Source organism: Carassius auratus, chromosome 43 (genome assembly GCF_003368295.1).
Source record: "Carassius auratus strain Wakin chromosome 43, ASM336829v1, whole genome shotgun sequence".
In the NCBI taxonomy this organism is placed as follows: Eukaryota; Metazoa; Chordata; class Actinopteri; order Cypriniformes; family Cyprinidae; genus Carassius; species Carassius auratus.
In genome coordinates, this window is record NC_039285.1 from 12,826,948 (window position 1) to 12,849,217 (window position 22,270).

Consider the following 22,270-nt stretch of genomic DNA (forward strand, 5'->3'; position numbering starts at 1 on the left):
CCTGTGTTCAGTAAAGCATGAAGCTTATCTGTGCTCCAGATGAAGACGAGACAGTGTTTTACATCAGCTGAAGCCACTGTATATTCATAACTCCAGGATGGGATTTGCTTCCATATAATTCAGCTATCATGCTTTCTGGAGCCGAATCATTTGGCAATGAATCATTCTAAGTGAAATAAGCCTGGCTTTTATGAAACATACCTCAAGGCATTTGAAGTTATCATATTTGATATCGTATTGCATCGGAATCAATATCATATGACCTGTTTTTCCGATTACGATACTAGTATCAGAAATATCAACAAATTCTGGCATTGGCGGATACATGAACCCATATACCGATCCGATACCATTTTCTTATGCCCGCTAGCTTTGTTTAACCGCTGCATGGTTCTTCTTCGCTGCTCAGAATGCATTGCAAACACAGGAAGTTGTGCTGTGTTGCCACAAGCAACCCCTGTTTAGAGCAGTGAAAAAGAAATGAAAACACGTTAGCAGCACTGATCTATATATGACTTGATCACTCATCACGTTCTAAATTGCCAACAGACAGTGAAGCCGCTTCTATATTATAGATCAGTGGTTATCAGTATGACCAGACAGTAAAACAGCGACTAGGGATTAAAAAATGTGATGATACCAGCATCTCTTTAGTACTAGGGGTGGTTAATCTGTATGATTTCCCGATTCGATTCGATTACGATTATTGAAGTCCCGATTCGATTACAGTCGATTTTCGATTATTAACGATTCTCGATTAACGATTATTGATTTTCCATTTCACAACAGTAAGTAGTAAACAAACTGTGTAAATCATTACTAATAAATGGTAGAAACAAACCGAATGCATGTAGTGGTTGGGATTTTCAGTTTACTACATGCAGCAGGCACTCTGATTCCATGTATGGGGCACATATATATTATTCATATGACACACAAACACAAGTAGACAAGACCTTTTTAGTTCAAAATCTATGCCCCGTGTCACATCGCCTCTGCTTCTGCTATGAGCAGCGCGGACAGATCTGCCTCGCGCACGCGCCGAGTGTGCACGGCTCGGACTACTCTCCACCTTACCTCCTAACTGTCCTATGAATACTTCGACCTTGTCTAACATACCCAGTGGCATTAGACAAAGTCTCCACTACAATACTGTCACCGCGATTGCGGAGAGGTGCGGTCAGAAGACAAATATACAGGTCTAGCGCGGAAAAAATCTCCCGCCTCGTCCCCGCAACAATAAAACGCCTGCTAATTTCGCAATGAACACTCCGACCCCTGCAAACATTGTTCACACCTTGACATTTGGCAAAGGACCATTTACATTGGGCAAAGGATTCGCCGTTTGTGCTTGGTGTACTTTCACTTTCAATATCTCCGTCATCTTCTGAATACAGATATTACCCTTCAGAATCAGTGTCCACGAATAGAAGTCCCAACACTTCATTGCGGGTTTATTGAAGCTTTATTGATGCCATTAGATAATAATAAAAATAATAATGATAATAATAATAATCTAATGCCAATACTCGCTAACGTTGACAATATTGGTCAGATAAAATGGCTCACTCTCACACAAGCTCCGCTTTTTTTCGCACTGATTCAATGCGCTCTCGAAGATTTTGTTAAGGAGCATTACGTTTTTTTGAGTCAGAGATGAAGTATTACATGTCTGCTATATGGTGCAGGGGAGATCGCTCCTGTTTTTTCCATTTTACACACCTGTTCTGGCTGCTTGCTAACTGGAACTGGGCGCGTTCGTGACGTTCAACTCTCGGTATAATTTTTTTTACAAAATAAAATAATGAAAAAAAAAAAATCGATTTTTGAAAATTTAATAATCGATTCATACTCGTCCATAACATACTCGCGATTAATCGATAGTCGATTTTTTTCACCACCCCTATTTAGTACCGGTAGTAAATTATCGACTCCCGAGTATATTCGGTACCCGCAGCTGCGTTCAGTCGCTTCCGTGTTAGTCAAAGCGCAGGGCTCCAGACTGTAGCCGAATATATATATACTATTGTCAGTGAATATTAAACTGCAAAATACTATCTAAATATTACTCCTGCAAATTCTACATCTCTGTGGGTGACGTGCGCAGATGCGCCGGAGCTCGCTGTTTTGTAGTCTCTGCCGTGTGTCACTATATGAGGACACGAACGCATAAACCGTCACTTCATAAGAATTTATCGTTTCATTTGAGAAAACTGTCATATCATAAACACAGACATTCAAAGATCTTCATGGCAACCCATCACAATAAATGTTAACGTGAGTAAAATGACAATATATTAAGCTACTGTTGTAGCCTAAAGTAGATTTAGCTATGTCTCTATTTAGTAATAATAATAATAAGTCTCTATTAATAATAATAATAATAATTATGCCTAGACGGTTGATTGTTTTTTACTTGTTTTGTTGTAAAGAGATTATCTGATTAATATATATTTTTTTATATTCCTAGACTTATTTGTTGCAGTTTTATGTACAGTTATAACCTTTTTTAGGTTGCGGTGTTAGATTTTTGGCTGCATTTGAAGTTATTTTTCGCTTAAGAAAATAAATAATATTACTGTCAAATTCATGTCAGATAATAAAAATACTGTAATACATACAGTAGTTCACCATGTATTTGTTCATGTTTTATTAAGGGATAAGTCTGAAGCACACCATAAAATAATTCTAGCTAATTTACACAGGGCTAGTAGTATATACAGCTGTATATACAGATACACACCCAGGTATCGGATCAGTACTCGGTATCGGACGATATCCTGAGCCCAGGTATCGGAATCGGTATCGGGAAGAGAAAAAGGGTATCGGAACATCTCTACTGGTAACTGCTTCATATGTAACGTATCGTATCGTTGGCTATGCATCAAGATTCATATCGCATCATCCTCATTATGGAGATGCATATCCCTAATGTCTATATAGAATTTGTATTAGTTTTAGTAATTTTAGTATTTCAGGTAATTACAATAAAATTATAATAAAATGTGGGATTTTATTTCAGGAAAAGAAAATGAAAACATCCCTGCTTACTACTGAGAAAGACACCAAGGGAGCCATTCCTCTAAATCTTTGTTTTTGTACGATATGGATGATCTATTTCTGAGGAATCACTGCTAGACCCCACAGCAAGCTTGTTTTCCAAATTTGATTTAAGGGGTTTTAGAGGCACAGTGGGGTTCAGCTCCTCCTGAGGTCCTGCGGGGGCAGGGGTGAGAGGCTTTCCCAGCTAATAGGTAGGAAATTATTAGGTATGCCATCTTCTGGAACCGGTTGCCATAATAGCCACATAGCCAAAACAGCATTGTATTCATGACCTTGTCTTGGAAACTTGAATGAGACCCTAGGCTCTCTAATCTCTATCGAAGATGCTCATGCCAGGCCAAGCTTGTATGTCAATAACAATCATGCAGTACACTAGAAAACAAAATGACATTCCTTTTTTTAGCCCCTGCTGCAGTTCTATTAAATAGAAATGTAAATTCATTAGGCATTGTTATGGGTAAAGTCATCCAAACACTACACCCATATGTTCTTCTTGAGCATTTATAAACTGGAATCACTGGAACAGATTCCTAAAAAAATAAATCAGTTTTATACTTTTCCCAAATTCTGTGTAGTTCATTTTGATCTTTCTAGATTCTGTTTTAATGATTCAATTACATTTTAATAATCAAAACTCTCTGTTTTCTAATCAATTGTATTCAAACTTTCATGATTTACAAATTTAAAATGTTAACAATAATATCCCTTTGATTTTTTTTAATCTGTTTAATAAGATTATTATTACTATTATTATTATTATTATTAGAAATTCAGTGTTGACTATTTATAATTTAATGCAAATCATAATTATTATCAAAAATGGTGGTAAAAATGTATTGCGTAAACAATTCTAACAATTTAATTAATGTCATATAAACTAATCCAATGAAATTTAACAATTTATTTATTTATTGCCAAACAAAGTTCTGCAAAGGGGGTTTAATCTATTTAAATTAAAACATGATATTGTGTTTTATTCCTTAAAAATAACTGTATTGTTATTATTAATTTAGAAGTTCTACTATTCAAAATATTATATGTCTGTCATAATTTATTCAAGTTAAACAGAACTTTTATTTTGGCAGGTTGTAGTGAAGAGCTTTGAGATTCTCCGTGTATCTTGCTGTAGTTTTATCAAATTAAATGCTGGTGAAGATACTCTCAGAGCAGCACTGGAGATGAAGTGTATGTGTTCATGTCCTCATAGAGTGAAACACAGATGCTGAAAACATCACAAGCGTCACACATGCTTCAGAACTGTATGTGTAGTAGGCAAGTCCTGATTTTGCTGAGTTAGATGTGTTCCTAGGTCGACATATTTTGTTGACCCTGGAACAACATTTTACTCCAAAAATATATTCTTGACCATATCCCTACACCTAAACTTAACCCTAACCTTAACCATGAGTAATCCCTAAAATCAGAGGAAATGATAGATGAATGACACTGATGTACAAGCACCAAACAGTGATTTTAAGCGTAAATTTCACAAAATCTATAAACTGGTTCTTCAAATCTGATTGGTTAATCACAATGTTGTTCCAGGAACATGTCTCACTTGGTAAAATCAGGTTCCGCTGTGTAGTAGACAAAACCATGCCGCTTATTCACATAGAGACATGTAAAAAATACAGACTTCATAGTTACATAGAAGTCTTTACAGTTTAAGATTCATAAACACTAATCCATATTGGGATTTGATTAAGTATACAGTCCTACGTTAGATTTATTCATCTAAATTTAACTACCCATGCTCAGTGGAAATACGTGCCTCTACATACATTTCTACAAAAAAATAAAATAAAAAAGAACATTAGAACATTAGAAGCAGCAAAACTTAAACAACAATGTGATTTTTATGATATGAACACTTTACATGATTTATAGGGCCAGTGTTTCGATTCAGAAAACCTAGTTTTCACACAATTACTTGTGCAATTTTATATTATGACTTCAAAACAAATGTAAAATCCTGTGAGATTGGAAACTGATACTTTTGAATGTTAGCGTCACATATTCAGCTTCATATGTGTGGCTTTTCTAATGCAGAGGGTTTGCTCGGTAGCTCACACAATACGGTGTTGTGCTTGTGAGGTGAAGCGCTCCTTTACAAATACTTAAAGCAACAAAATAAAAATGCCACACATATTGAACGAGCATTTTAGAGCCATTCACTGGACATTTTACTATGAAACTGCCATATTTCCAATGAGCCTGGGTTAGAGCATTTTGCCAAATTCTCTGACATTCCATGAATTATAAAAAAAAAAAAAAAATTATGACTGGATTCCACATTTCAAATTTCTCATAGTAGAAATAACATTGCGAAATCATTATCCCATTACTGTTCAGGACATGCATTTAACTCATTTAGTCAGGCGTAGCAGCACAGCTGTAAGTGGCTCTTCGATTGATAAAGTGAAAGCTTACGTATGGTTGAACTACTGCTGAGCAATTATCTCCTATTCCAGCAGGACATGAGAGACAGCGGTATTGGATGCTAAAGCATTTCTAAAAAAAAGTAATTTTAAAAAGAAAAATTCATGGTTTTACAGTTAAAATCTCAGCAGAACCCAATGATCTCATAAACGCACAGCAGTAGATTGAGTTGCGAGTAGACGCTAGGGAAGAAAAAGCATTTAAAGCAGAGATCCACATTTCGGTCAATAATCTGTTAGTCAGAGAACATGTTGACATTTAATAACTAAACAGGATTGCTCAACAGGAGTCCTTTAATACTAAGCCCTGCTCTGATCATGCCACTAATCACAGCAAAGCCTGACAAATATGCTCCCGTTCTCACAGGGGAAATGTTTCACAGCCAGTTTCATTGCGATAGACCATGAAAACATGAATATTTCTAAATATTATATATCTTTAGTAGCGATGTACCAAGATATAAAAAATGCACTTGTGTTAAAAAGATGAGATGATAATTATTTTCATATTATAGTCGATAACTGAAAATGATATTCAGTTCAATAGTATTTAATCTAAATAAATTAGTGGTGTGCATAGATTTTTTTAGATTAATCTCACTGTGATCTTGAAATCTAGATTAAAATGGCTCATTCAAATTGCCGTAGCTGGGGTGAGCGGGGACCCGGTGAAGGTTGTACCAGTGGGCCCTATCTGAAATGGTTTAAGTAATAATTAAATGTAAAAAAGCACTGGATAGTCTTCAATGTAAAAATGAAATATACAATCAAACCTACATTTATTCAGACACCTTCAACATTTCTCACATTATTACAGTTTTGCTATATATATCAAAAATTATACCTGGTGTCTGAATAATTTTTGATTTGACTGTTAAAACTCAGTCAAGAGCAGTAAGTGATTTTCATTTTCATTTTGTTGGATTAACATTACAGCAGCCAGTAGCTAAATTAGGCGCGGTCACTTTAAGAGACGATGAACGCATCCAATATAATACACATCCCATTTTTTCACTTTCACTTAAGAAATATCTGACAGTTTTTCGAGCATAATTTCCAAGGTGGATATTTTGACATATTTTGTATGTATTTGTCGGCACAAGAACAAAAATAAGCAAATTCGATGTTCTAGTGTTTTGAAACGCCTTTCTTTGCATGAGCCCTGAACACCAGAACACCGCGGTGTTGAATTGTGCTCTTTCACATCTTTTTGTTTGTTAAAACTGCAATTTGTATTTGTTCATTCAGGTGCAGGAGGGACTTCGAGGAGAACTTCGCAGAAGAGAGCTCGGTTCAGTGTCGCTGTCCGTGATACGCGCCTCTCTCTCTCTCTCTCTAGCTAATGTTACTCTGTTCAGCTTTTCCGCGTCTTGTGTTTGGATGCTTTAATATTGAAATCGACAAGCGGTTAGGCTTAAAAACACGTGAAAAAGATAAGCTTTCCTGATGATGCGCAGCAGTGGCCCGTCAACTGTCCTGAGCATCTAAAATCTTAAATTATTTGAAGTACTTTCACTGCATTTCTAATTCTCTAGTATTTCTCAGCTAAAAGGAAAACATATTACATCATAGACATATTTATTTTTTCTTTTCTAAGATCTATTTAAGGTTAATTGTCTCAAAAATCCAATTTTCTCTACAAATTAAAAATGAAAAATCAAGGTTTTTTTCTGCTAAAAATGAGCAATCTTTCCCAATGCAATAATTTCTCAGTAAATTTTTGATGTCTGGAAATCTGTATTTGCAGCTTATCAATAAATTTTATGCAGTATGAATGAATGAATGAATGCAGTATTTTTTCATAGTACATCAACAAACTTATTTCAAAGGATGACGGTAAATATGATTCCTTATGACGTGACCCCTTTAATATGAGTTTAAACACACACACACAAACACACACACACACACACACACACAGACAGACATATCGACAGCCTCATGCAATTTATATTAAGGTGATCTATTTGCTTAAACGTCTGCACTGTAAAAACAAAAAAAGGTCTGTCAGTCATCAGCGGAAGATGCTTATGTTTGTGTTTTGAGATTGGTGGCCGGCAGCCGCTCACAGCAGGAAGCATAACAACAATAATAGTCAGCAAGAGAGACCTGAGAGAGGAGTGACGTCGTACACAGTCTTCAGAATCAGCCGCATTCATGCGAAAGGCAGCACATTATGAGATCAGTGCTTCTGTTTAAGAGAGTGTATAGAGTGCATGCATAATACAGCATTTATAATAATTTTCACAGATTTGTGTGATCGGGGAACATTTTTACGTTGTTGTTAATGCACAACATTTTTAGAATTTTGATAATGCAAAGGAAAAACTTTTCAGCCTTTGGTACATTGCTTTTGTGTAAATGTACCGTACGACTGAAGATATGCGTTTAGTCTCAGTCAACTGCACTTAACGCCTCACAAGGCAGTTTTACTGGAGGAAAGCCATACAACCTCCATAATAAAACTGCTAACCTGCAACTCAGGCACGTGCACAGGTAGGGCTCAACCTGTGCAGAGCACATGCCCTTTTTGCCCTTACACTCCGAAGTGCCCTTTTTTTGGTGGTGTTTTTTTTTTTTTTTTCAATGCTATTGGTCACCATTTACGTCTGTCTGTCTGTTTTACAAATATTTAGCAAATGAAAGTTCTTAAAACGAGCTTGTGTAAATCTAATTCGATCCTCAAGCTGTCAGTAAGCTGATAACTCCGCCCCCTCTATATTCATTGAATCAACTGAAGTTCCACAGCAGCCGCACAGTAGACAACAGCTGAGCTGAACAGTTTTGCGAAGGGTAAATAAATATCTTGTTTTTTGAATAAGTACTACTAAACACTATGTCTATAAAGTCTCATATTTTATTTATTGGATGTCTGTCTGACTGGCTGAGACATGTGGGACGTCGCCTGAGAGAGAGGGCTAGCATTTGCCATCTAGTCATAGCCAATACATAGCCAACACTTAAATAGCCTGGGCATATAGTAGCATTTCATCTTTTATAAAATGCGATTTTGGCCAAATGCATTTTACCACAGGAAAAACTGAGCGCTCCGTCTATATAGCTACAAAAACTAGTTTGTAACCTGTAACATTAGATGAAAATGTAATGTGATGCCGGCAGGGGCAGGCGCCGTCGCCTTTTTAATGACGGACAACAACAAAAAAAATAACATTTGCACCCATTCGCTGGTCAAAAACTATATATTGATAACAACAACATATAATTTGTTTTTACCATCGGAAAATCATAACAGGTGCGCCCCCGCGCTGTTCCATACTGGAACTTACACAAAGCAGCGAGTGATCCTCGTCACCTAGATAACTATATTTCTAAGAAATTTCTTCTTTGATTTATGATTGCTGATACACTTAATTTTTTAACATTTAGGATAATCATGTTATGGTATACTCTCCGTATACTCTCTGTATAAAAAGTAGTAAAACATGGTTTTACTACAGTAATGTAGTAGTAACTAAAAAAAATTACAGAAGATCACTGTGAAATCTTTATATTGTATCATGCAGAATGTAACTCATGATTCATTCCAAGGCTTCGTTTATTTGATCCAAAATACAGCAAAAACATTAATATAGTGTAATATTTAAAATTTTAAATAACTGTTTTCTATTTGAATATATTTTAAAATGTAATTTATTTTTGTGATCAAAGCTGAATTTTCAGCATCATTACTGCAGTTAGTACTCTTCAGTGTCACGTGATCCTTCAGAAATGCTTTTCACTGCAACTGTACTTTTCACACTATTTTTATTTATTTTTTCATTGCTGGCTTATTTTAGGGAAAGTGTAGTGAATAGGAGACCTTCAAGAAACCAACATCCCTGGTCCACCACAGTATAACATTTTTGCCAGGTAGGCGGAAACATGTTGGATATGTTATAGTAACGGTATGGCTATAGTTTCTTATAATCTGGAATTGAGTTGTACCGTAGTGTTGGACATAATTACTTAAATTATATTTAAAAAAAGTTAGTCCAAAATACTTGACTCATTGCTCACCTTCCCCTCTTCTCAATGTCATTCATAAAAATGTTAACCAAATAATACAAATTAGCTTATGAAACCAAACAGAATAGCTAAAAAAGAGAATATATATAATTGATATAAAAAAGGGAGGGGGTGCCCTTTTTCAGTTTCAGCACATGCCCCTCAAAAGGTCTCTGCACGGCCCTGCTGCAACTAATACAAACACTAAAGAGCTACTTCTACTTGATTCAACCCATTAAAATAAGTCATCATAGTATACTAATCATTAGTATAAATTAGTGTATTTATGTTGATTCATTTACATAAAAAAATATTTTGGACTTGAATTAAAAAAAAAAAAAAAATTAGGTTACCATTTATTTCCCGTATACCTGTAAATAGCTAAACCTTTTCGATTATTATTATTTTTTCCTTTAATCGATTATTTGCTCTTTAATACAAAGATTTACATTTTCAAAAATGAACAGGGCCCGGTTCCCCAAAACGTTTTTTATCGCTAAGTAGTTCTTAACCTATTCCTTAACCTCTCTCTTAACCTTATGCCACGATTCCCGACACGTTCGTACGCTAAGTATATCTTCTGTAAGTCACACTTTCGTAAGGTTGGTCTGGACCATTTGTCAGCTCTTTCTTAGCGTTGATAATTAGCCTAGGCTTTTTCGTAATGTAATTAAAGTGAATTGACAATACATTTTTTGATAATTAAAATCTGGTAAACAATTTGGCTCTAAATGGCTAAGATCTATAAATGGGTAAGCATGGTGGTGTCCAGTAAGCGACCAACTATGGCAGCGATCCAACGTGTCCTTGTATTGAATCAAAGACTGAGCCGGACGCGGAGCCGTTTAGACCATATCAATTTTTTTATTCAGCAAAACTTAAGCCCTTTTGACATTTTTCCTGACGTGGCTATATATAAAAAAAAAAAATCTGCCTCCCAAGACAGCTCATTATGGAGCTGCTGGACCTTCTCAGAGCTGCACTTGCCAGGCTAACGCGGCGGAATTTTGCTTTAAGCCCTGAAGCCCAGCGCTACCTTTTTTTTCTTTCTTTCTTTTTTTTGGTACAGAGAGATTCTTCGAGGTCGTGGGAGAGGGCCTCTGTGTGGAGGTGCGTCCACACTGTCACCAACGCCCTTCTGCGCCATGCCAGGGATTACATCCTGGTGGATGGCACTCATCCCTATCGCCAATCCATCAGTGATTGATCAGGCGTAGGCTATCGCGAAAGGGATACGCGGCCATAAACGTGATCGTCTGATCAGCGGCAGGTGCATCTCATTCCAACTGCCTATTTAACGTCTTTCGTCTCTTGTTGTCAGATCGTTGTTTGTAGATCCGTGGCTGATGTCTTGTTCGTGTGTTCCTGCCTTGATTTGTCTCCTGTCTGGTTTCTGTTGGACCTTTGCCTTCACCCACGGATTATATTCACAGCACTTGGATTTACCACCACTGTCATCATCATCAGCGCACTCAACCCATCTACTCACCAGTCTGTGCTGCCATCGATGTTCCTGCATCACTCTCCTACCTTCCATCATCACATCTTGTACAATAAACTCTGTTTACTCACTTTTGCCTCCTGTCTCATTTACCTGGCGTCACAATGCTGGAATCAGATAATAATGTCAAAGCTGGCCTGCTGCTCCAGATATAAGCACTGTGATGAACGTGAGGGCTTCTGGGTTCAAAGGCTGAATAAACTGTTACTTTACTATTTAAAGCAAAAGGAAGGTTTAATGAATGACTTCATGTCAGCTATTCTGACTCTTTTCCGTGATTGAAGATATTCACAATTCTGAATAATTAAAATACAGTTTTTATCTTACAAAATACAACTTTTTTGGGCTTGTGAATGATGCACTGTCAGAACTCATGTGTCACATTTTCCTATCAATGAATGGGAGGGGGGATTTTACAACTTCTGATTCGACGAGCAACAGGCAAGTCATTTATCTCTGTCTCTTGTTAGCAGAGGGTGTTCTTTCTATCTTTGTCATTTTCTAAAAATGTTTAAATGTCATTCAGCATATGCTTAAGGTGCTGGGAGAGCAAATACATTGTGCCAATTCTGCCCTCTTCTATTGCCAAAGCCTGATGGGTAAGGCCAAAAACAACATGACACAGTCAAACAGATGGAGAAAAAAAATAAAATAAATGCATGGTTAACTAATGTTCCCAGAAACACATTCACACACACACAATAAGTAGCTAATGCTGAATGCTGAGCTCTCCCTGAATCTGTGATTAAAGACTAGTTTGTTTCATAAAAAGGGGGAAGTCGTGGCCTAATGGTTAGAGGGTTGGACTCCCAATCAAAGGGTTGTGAGTTCTAGTCTCGGGCCGGACGGAATTGTGGGTGGGGGGAGTGCATGAACAGCTCTCTCTCCACCTTCAATACCACGACTTAGGTGCCCTTGAGCAAGGCATCGAACCCCCAACTGCTCCCCGGGCGCTGCAGCATAAATGGCATTTCGGATGGGTTAAATGCAGAGCACAAATTCTGAGTATGGGTCACCATACTTGGCTGAATGTCACTTCACTCACTTAATGGGAAGAGGTTTGGAGAAATATAGCTTTCCATCACTTACTCAGCAATGGATGCTCTGCAGTGAATGGGTGCCGTCAGAATAAGAGTCCAAACAGCTGATAAAAACATCACAATAATCCACGAGTAATCCACATTATTCCATTCTATCTGTTAATGTCTTATGAAGTAAAAAGCTATGCGTTCATAAGAAACAAATCCATAATAAAGACATTTTAACTTTCAAGCATTACTGAGGCCATAATACATAATAACACTCCAGTGAAAATTGTCTGATCTGAATCAGGAGAGAAATCTGCACAGATCAAGCACCGTTTACAAGCTCTAAACAAATATGTGCATGGATTTTATTTTAGAGGACAACAGGGGATGGACATTTCTCAGTTAGTTAGGATTATGGACTCATATTTAAGAAATGGTTTAAAGTTGGTTTTCATATCTACATATTTCTAATTTTCTAATAAAGTTTACAAGTAATTGTAATATTATTAAATAGTTTCTTACACTGAAAACCGTAATAAGTTGACTGAACTAAATTTATTGAGTAAACTTGTTGCCTCAATTTAATTCAGTAATGGAGTCTCCCAAAACTTACATATTAAAGTTTATTTAACTTGACGGTTTTGTAGACTACCTAAATCCCTCAGAGGTTTAAATGTTGATACATGATTCATTTGAAGTCACCATTGTGGTGGAAAGTGTTTGGTTTAGTTGGGATCTTGGTCCAGTTACTTCTTGTGTTAATTTGTCTCTTGCTGTTGTATTGGTGTATTTTAAACCACTGTTTTTGTGGTGAAAAAAGACAAATTTAAATGAGCTCAGGTGTTGTTTGACGTTTTTTTTTTGATGAGAAAGTCATCACTAATACATATTTGAGATCATAAAATAAGTTTTGGTTGATATTTTTAACAGGCACCAGGAGTAAGATGGACGAAATGAATGTGTTTGAAATAATTTGAGTAAAAGAATCAATCAAGTACTCACACACACAGACTTCTAGATGTAGCATATGCATCACAATAATGGTGACAAACAAAAGAGCTCCATAGCACAAACTCATCCTTATTTTCCAGCCTTTTTTGTTCTGATTGTCACCATTGCTGTGATGCATATCCAAAATCTTGATGTCTGTTTGTGACGACACGATCGGATTTCTAAAAGTAAGTACATTGTTTTATCTAAGTGAAGTGAAAGTGACATTCAGCCAAGTCTGGTGACCCATACTCAGAATCTGTGCTCTGCATTTAACCCATCCGAAATGCACACACACACACACACACTGTGAGCACACAACCGGAGCAGTGGGCAGCCATTTATGCTGCGGCGCCCAGGGAGCAGTTGGGGATTCAATGCCTTGCTCAAGGGCACCTAAGTCGTGGTATTGAAGGTGGAGAGAGAGCTGTTCATGCACTCCCTCCACCCACAATTCCTGCCAGCCCGGGACTCGAACTCACAACCTTTCGATTGGGAGCCCGACTCTAACCATTAGGCCACGACTTCACCTTAAAACTTATCTTAGTTTATATCCATAAAAGTATATCCATAGTTGCAGCAATACATTTTATTTTACTATAATTAGTCACCATTACAAGCAAGATATGTGTATGTTAGATCTCAACTCTCTTTGCCACAGTAACAGTGTTTTACAACACACAAGTTACAGCAGCAAGAGACAAGCTTACACCAACAAAGAGCTGATAACACCTGAGCTCTTTTAAACTTCATCTTTCTTCGCCACAAAAACAGCATTTTAAAATAAACTGTTATTGCAGCAAGAGACAAGCAACATAAGAAGTATCTGGACCAAGATCCCAACTAAACCAAACATTTTCCACCACAATGGTGACTTCAAATGAATCAAGTATGCACATTTAAACCTCTGTTAATTCTCAGTAAGAGCTTCTCTAGATGACTGACAGAAATAAAGTCACAGAACCTTGTAAGGAGGATATGTGAACGTCTATATTGGATGTACAGAAGACATAAAAAAACATTAAAAAAAGACGTCATAAAAACATTCTCTCCTCAGTTGATGTCTTTTCAATGTCTGCAAAGACATAAAAATACTTTTTTTTTTTTTACAGTGCAGTATAGGGTTTACTGTATTCTCATAAATATTGTGACAGTTTGTCAAAAGGTCAAAGTTTAAATATGCTGTTATTTGTTTTACTTCAGTGTGCTGTCAAAAATAAGAACATCATTTTCAGTTAAATTTACATGTTGAGTTAACTTAAATATATAAGTGCACTTTAAATTAGTACCAAGTTAGGTGAACATAATTGTTTAAGTACATTAAATAAGCATCAAGTTTGGTGAACGGAGTGATTTAAGTACAATCTACAAAACCGTCAAGTTAAATAAACTTAAATATGTAAGTTTTGGGGGAGTACATTACTCGATTAAATTGAGGCAATGAGTTTACTCAATCAATTTAGTTCATTCAACTTAATAGGGTTTTCGATCTAACGAGTTAAACAGTAACTTTAGCTGCCATGTTCTTTCGCTCAAAGGAAAACGATTGGGCCACTTCATCAAATACTTAAGTTGTCATTCAATAATCATCTCAAAATCACGTACCACAAGGATTTAAATTAACATATTTCACCAGTAGAAATCATGCAAAACAACTTTATATCTACATAATTTTAGTCACCGAACATAGTACACAAATAAAAACTTCCTCTTGAATTGTAGTTCAGCAACCAAACAGATCAAAAGGACGAATTTTGTAACCCACCAATCAGTGCTTTTGTTCTCTTGTTGCTAGGCAGAATTTCTCCCATGGCCAATCGCATTAAAGGAAGAACAGAGTGACGTTGAGTTTAGTCAACATTACTTGATTTTTTAAGTCAAGGCAACATTAGGGTTTACAGTGTATATAAACATTTCAATATTATATATATAAGACAACCAACAAATTGGGCCATTTACTTTTCACAATTTAATAATTGAGCAGTTTTTTTTTAATCTGCAACCCTTCTTAAAATTCCCCATCTCAATTTTAAGCCAGGATTACTGTTGCGCTACTATATGTCTTTATCATTGTTTTGTCTCCACAGTTCTCGGGGAAGTGAAGACAGTAGGTTGCACAAATCAGCTTTAAGAACCAAGCTTTCAAAGAGGACAACAATAACTGCAAAACCTGTGCTGACTGACTCTGTTCCTAAAGAAAGTGGCAACTGTGCACCAGAAAGGCATGCTTTGACCTGTGTAACCTCTGTCTGTCTTAGTAACATCATTCAGATCCACAACCTATAGCTGCAGCAAAAAAAAAAAAAAAAAAATCAATAGGCAAACAAGGGCATGAAAAGCGACCCCATTATACACCAGAGAGAGAGAGAGAGAGAGAGAGAGAGAGAGAGAGAGAGAGAAATAGAGAGAGGGTAAGAGAGAGCAAGAGAGAACAAAACAAAGAAAAGTCACAAAGAAAATAGATCAACGAAAACACAAAAAAATAAAATAAACTATAACTCAAAAAAAAAAAAAAAAAAAACTGAACCGCACCAGAGAAGTGATGAGAGCGTACATATTAGTACCTTTTTAAAGGGTTCAGTCCCCATGACAACCTTTGAAAGATTTTATTCATTTTTTTGTGGAGTAAAGGGAACTAAAATACTGCACATGTTTGTAATGTTAAGTTTCTTTTTATTTTCCAGTCCTTTTTTTTTTCAGAATGAAATACAATATAACTTATACACGATCTGTGTTTTTTTGTATCTCTCTCTCTCTCTCTCACACACACACTCTCTGTTTCTCTCTCTCTCTCTCTCTCTCTCTCACTCTCTCTCGACAATGCAGTTTTGACCCATTGTGACTAATCTTCCATTAAATATAGTAACTACAGTAGGTTTTGATTGAAGTGTATATGATCTTATTAAACGTAACTGGTGTAAGATTGTGCATGTCAACACATTCAGAGTTTCAAAACAAGATTAATGTTTCATATTTAGAATGTTCTAGTACAAAAGAGTACAACACTAATCACCATCATCATGACTCAAGTATTTTGAAGCACTCTGAAAGACCTGCAGTACACAAATGCTAATGAAAATGGAGTTCGCCTTTGTCATTTTATCATAATGAAATCACTTTTCTTTTTTTGTTAACATTATATCAGAAATGTAGAAACCCTAATCCTAACTCCATCTTCCTTATTTCTGACCAGATTCTGTTTATGAGCTAGTATCTACAGACAAACATGATTTTCCATCACTGTAAATTATGAATGAGGCTTCAGAGAGCTATTCCTGTTGTGGAAAAAAAAACATCCTAGCAGTGCAAGTCTCTGCGTGTGCACACAATAACATTAATGCGTGAAAAAAAAAAATATAGAAAAATCGGTGCGATTACAGAGCATTGTGGTCATGTATTTAAAGGCACACAGAAAGACGAGTCGCCAGGGATGAGGGTGCACTTTCACAGTTACTAACTTACTAATGGCTGCTTAGTCCCAGGAGTAATACTTCTTCCAACCACTCCAGGTCTTTATAAGAGGGAACAGCACTCTTCCCATGTGAAATTACTGATTAAGGCACAACCATCTTCCCAAATTAATTAGCACTTTGCCTTGTTTATCAGAGTAACTGAGATTAAAGTCAGCATGGAATAAAAAAATAACCATTTGCTTCTTTAATACATGCCTGTGGTCTCACTGTGAAAAACCCTAAATAATTAAACAAATGAAATAAGTAAATTCATGAATTAATAAACAATCAAACAAATGAAAGAAAGAACACATGAATGAATAACAAATTATTACTTGAATGAAAATGAATGAATGAATAAATGAATGAATGAGCAACAGAAGAGGACAGCGGCTTCTATTTAGTTTGTTTTCTCATTAAATTTTAGAGTGGTTGTCATTGCTAGGAAACATTGTTTTGCTTACTGTGTTTAGCATGGTAAACGTGGTCGCGTTTATTGCATTAAATGAAAAAATGCAAACGGACACATTTCTCATTGATACACTACAATACGTCACAAGCACAAACTGGTTCACAAACACCATTTCTTGTAGACTGTGGATTAACTCGTTCCCAGTTAGTCTAGTCAGCATCGAGTGGCTTTGGAAAAGTCACTAAAGTGGCCACCCACATTCTTTCCATGATTATAATGTTGGCACGGAAAAGTGGGTGGATTATTTCTTGATAACTGCTCATGTCAGACATGATATTCCAGATGTTAAGAGGAGAGAACAGTCACAAAGGTGTGTGATCTGAGATGCTTCATTCAGTTTGAGGGTGGGTCATCTCATCATTTTTCATCTCCTCAGTCAAACTGCCGGTGTGTGTTTCTGATGTAACTGAATGGAAACTCGAATGTGTTTCAGAATCAAAACCTGTTCTGCCCACTGGGAATAACTTGCACTTAATACAGCTGTTCTCTTCTGTGAAGCTGATAGATAGGTTTTTGTTTCTCAAGGCATTTCCGCTGACCTTATTTCTCACTCCAATAAAGCATTCATTTATTCATTTTATTAGTATCACTCCAAAGCGATATTGCTGTGCCCTGAGCTCAGGCCATATACACACAGTTTATTTACACAGATGCGGAATTAACCAAGTTGAGTTATGATTGCTCTGGGGGTGAAAAGTGAACGACGATGACTCTTAAACCATCGCCACTGCAGGAGACTTAACCTTAATGGATTTTCCTCTCTGCATCCATCTATTACCCACTCAGTGCCCATTATAGCCCCGCTAACTGCACACCAGATAGATGCATTCAATATTACAAATGTCACACTCATTCTTCATGTGTTTAATCAACATGCAGATGTCTTTCCTTCTTTTCAAACCTTTAACAATATAAATAAACCATCTCAGATCCAGGAAATATATACACACATATATGACCCCATGATTTCCACAATGCATAAAATGCAGATGGAATTGTGGGATCTGGTCACAAAAATTGAATTTAAAGTATACAGTGGCATTCCTAGATGGCGCAGCGCGAGTTCCCTAGAAGAGGAATGTCTTGGGTTATGCATATAACCATGGTTCACCGAGAGGGAATGAGACGCTGCATCCCCCCGCAATGCCTATAGGGCTTGCCTGTTTTCACGTCTCATTCAGACAACCAAGTTGGTAATGTGTTTGGCAGCTGCCCTCTTATACTTCCGGGCTCTCAGCTGTTGACTTCACGGGCTACATGGGCCAGTGGGATTGGAGTTGTTTGAGACGTGCTTCAGACACAGTTCCCCCTGATAGCAGTCCCCAAAGTGTCTGCTAGAGGACACAGCGTCTCGTTCTTTCTCGAGGGAACCATGATTAAAGGCATAACCAGATTCTCAAAGTAATAATAACAATAACACATTTTATAATTTTTTTAAAGGAATATTGCTTTTTTTTTTTGTCCATGTTTTAATTTAAGTAGTAAACCTCTGATGTGCAGCACATTGTTTACCAACAAATACATACAATGTGTATGTCTTCAGATTTCATCTGATTTTATTAGATTTTACAAGATTAGATTTTATGTTGTTAATTAAATTAATTTGATTACCAGAGTTTTCAATAATGAATTTGTATTTGTAAATTAATAATAATAATCATAATAAATAAAATTGGAAACAGAATTTGGTAAAAAAAAAAATATATATATATATATATATATTTAATATGTCCCTACATATAACCAGCTCATGAGCCCTCTTTACACTATTTATACAAAAATGGCATTAAATAGAGTACAAGTATGCAAATTGGGGGTCTTCATAATAAAGGGGACATCCACTGAACAATTATATATATATATATATATATATATATATATATATATATATATATATATATATATATATATATATAATATCAGAGAACACAAACTCTGGCTCAGATGTAAAATAAATGACTGTGTTCAATAAGTGCAATGATGGGAAACGAAACATATTATTTTCTAAAGACAGTTTTTGTCTTTTCAGAAATACTCGTCAATGACGACAATGTTATTTGCCATTCCAAAGTGTATTTTTAGACAGTGTTGGTTTGATACATATCATGCAATTACTTCAATTCAAAATTTATCAATGTACAATCTTAATATATAGACCTATATATAAACCACATTGCAATGCACTACAATTATGCACTACACTGATTACTTGCATGACGCTGTCATTCAAACTTCACTCCCTTTTACTCTTTGCACTTCTTGTCAAATGCATTTCATTGGCTCTTTACTAGGGCTGGGATAAACGATTATTTTTTAAACAAATTTTTTTTTTCAGACCGATTCGATTTCGATTATCTCCCCATTAATTGACTACTAACAATTTATACATGTTGATTTACATATCTGAATGAAAAAAAAAAAAAAAAAACATTAATTTCTTTAACATTGCAATATATGTTTATTGCTCTTAAAATTACAAAATAAAAGACTGACTAAGAATGCATTACTTTGCACTTGTATAGAGATAGCATTCAATAAACCTTGAAACCTTGAAAACACATAGCTTTCTGAAACAAGCTTACTGAACACATAGGGCCTAGCTTATTGAAAAAAAGTTCTTCTTTCAGATGAAAATAACAACAACTTGATGTGTAGCATTCAATAAAAAGGGTCACCCAAAATACTTGTTTAGAAAATTTGAAAGAATACAGTAACCAATGTAAACCTGAGGGCTTTAAGCTAATACAGAGTGCTTTTCCCAAATAAATAAATAAATAAATGAACAGTGGGAGCCAGCAGCCTGTCATGGAGAAAAAAAAAATCTCTGAATGCTCCACGTGAAACTTTGGCATTCCACCCTTTTTCTATCATGTCTAATGATTTTGGTTAATATGCACGAGGGAGGGAGAGAGAGAGAGAGAGAGAGAGAGAGCAAGAAGCGCTCGTGTTGTTTGAAGACTGTGAGTGCGTGCTCAGCCGGGACTCTCTCTTGTACACACCCTGTCAGGCGCAGCAGTCATTCTATTCTACATCACTCACTGATCAAATAAGGCTTTGACAGCCGCCAAAAAAAAAGATCAATGCAGAAAAACCCCTGGATTGGTTATATAACGTTGGACAGAATGTTGATCCGGCCATCGCGTATATTCAGCGCACATAAGGTAAACGTTTTGCAAATAAAAACAGGTCGACGAATCGACGGGCATATTTTCATCGATGACCTCGACGCGTTGTCCCAGCCCTACTCTTTACTCGTGTGCTACACAATGACAACTGATTCAAATATAATCAAACAACTTTTGCAACTGAGATACTTAACAGAAAGTTGACAAGTTCTGCAGTGTGACATGCTGTACTCCATCTAACCCTACTTTAAACCGATTTTTCTAATGGGTTTTTAATACTATGCATGCAGCTTTTATGAGCCTAATGTCACTGGAATATTTACATTTCATCGGTCACAATGTGACACCACGGGAATAAACCAATGAAGCCAAAAAGGTGATTAAAATAGTGAAGAAAAAAAAAACGTAAAGCATACACTTTCCTTTAAATTCAAATACATCTGATTCTAAAACCTGAAAAAAAATAAATAAATAAAAAACATTCTCATGGACATGCGATGTACCATGCAGCAAGCATAAATAATGCAAGCTTTAATGGTTATTTAATAAGAGAGCCTTTACTGTCAGACATTTATTTTCCTCACTGACATATGCATGTGTACACACACACACACACACACACACATATACACGCCTGCACACAAAGCATGCCACAAGAAAAACTGTGCAAATTAAGGAAGACAGAGTGGCAAACACACACAAAGCAAGAAAAGAGCTTTATCCAGGCATTGATTCAGTGTGGGAAGGAGACAGCGATGCTCTTTTACCTTGCAGCAGCTGAAGAAAACACACTAGGAGAGCGCTGCCATCTGCTCCGAGCACAGGGTGCAAAGACCAGGACCAACTCTGTCTTCCAACTCTGACGTTCCCGTCCTCTGTTTCTCTCTCTCTCTCGCTCCCTCCCACCTTCAGAGTGGACGGATTGCTCCTATAGGTTTTATCAGAGGAGCACTCTCTCTCTCTCTCCACCTTAGTTCCCCTCCTGCTGTGTTTCTTCAGTCTTACTCCAGCACTGCCTTCAGCTCATCGTAGCGCTCTCTGTCTCGATCTCCTCCTGCATACTCTCTCTAGTGTGGTTATTATGCCGCCTCCGCAGAAGATCATCAACCCCTGCTTCTACATCACTGACTGTTTAGCCCCGCCCACCGATTCACACATGAAGTAGGTTAATAACCAGAGAGGCACATGCAGGTCTGTGCATAAATCAAACGATAAAGATGTTCCAAAAATGGCTGGACGCTGTGTAGTGCCAAGTTGTGGAAATATGCATTGTCTTCCTTCTGATCCCAATATTAGGAAAGAGTGGAAGACTGCAGACAGACATATTTGCAATCATTTAGTCCTATCACTTCTTCTATCATACTGTTATGCAAAGAAAAGCCCATTTCAGTGTTGAGAAAGTGTTGAGAAAGTGCATTCCAGGATCTATCTTTGTTAGACCATTTCCAGTGAAATGAAGGATAAAGAGCACAATCTCTACTTCCTGTCAGAAAAGCTTGTTTTAGAAAAAAAAATCAGACTGAATGATAAGAAAGTTCATTCAATCATTTCAGAGGCCTTCACCGTTTCTTTCATTCCCCTTTTGAAATGATACACTGACTCCTGTGATCTGACAGAGCAACTGACATCATGCAGTACAGGAATATCTGAAGAAATCTGGCAGCGTGAAAGACAAGTTTTACACATACACATACACAAAGGGTGTGAATAGTGGTTTTAAAATAAAGGCCAAATAACACTGCATACCACACTGATTAACACACCAGTTTGAAACTGTTGAAATTGTTTGCTCAAGCTAACAAGAGCGTATCAGGAATAATGCTATTCAAGCCACTTCTCAACAATCTGTGGAATCTGAGGTATCATTTATTTTCGTAGCAAAAACGGAGCAGGACTGAGTTGCATGGTTACATTTAGATACAAAATTGGTTGTCACTTTTGAAATTTTAGTAATAAATAAAGATTTGTGCCTAAAAAATAAAATAAATAAAAAGAAAAGGTTCCAGAAGGGGCTTTTCATAATGATGCCATAAAATAAAGATTTAATTAAATTATGTATATTATTTAATTAATAAATATAAAAATTATTTTAAAACTTTGTTTTCCAAAGAACCTTTGCATGATCGGTTCTTAAAAGAATATTTTTTTCTTAGTGTGAAGAACATTTTAATAACCCAACAAACCTTTTCTTCCCCC

General features: G+C 36.4%; 1 protein-coding gene across 5 annotated transcripts in view; it reads right to left on the reverse strand.

Moving 5' to 3' along the window:
* Positions 1-21,140, reverse strand: part of LOC113061740 (GRAM domain-containing protein 1B-like) — a 117,392-nt gene extending 96,252 nt beyond the window's left edge. For all 5 annotated transcript variants that reach the window (XM_026231143.1, XM_026231138.1, XM_026231137.1 and 2 more), the window contains exon 1: positions 20,842-21,140. The gene's annotated coding sequence lies outside the window, so the exon portion shown is untranslated. The remainder of the gene's footprint in view (positions 1-20,841) is intronic.
* Positions 21,141-22,270: the final 1,130 nt, after the last annotated feature.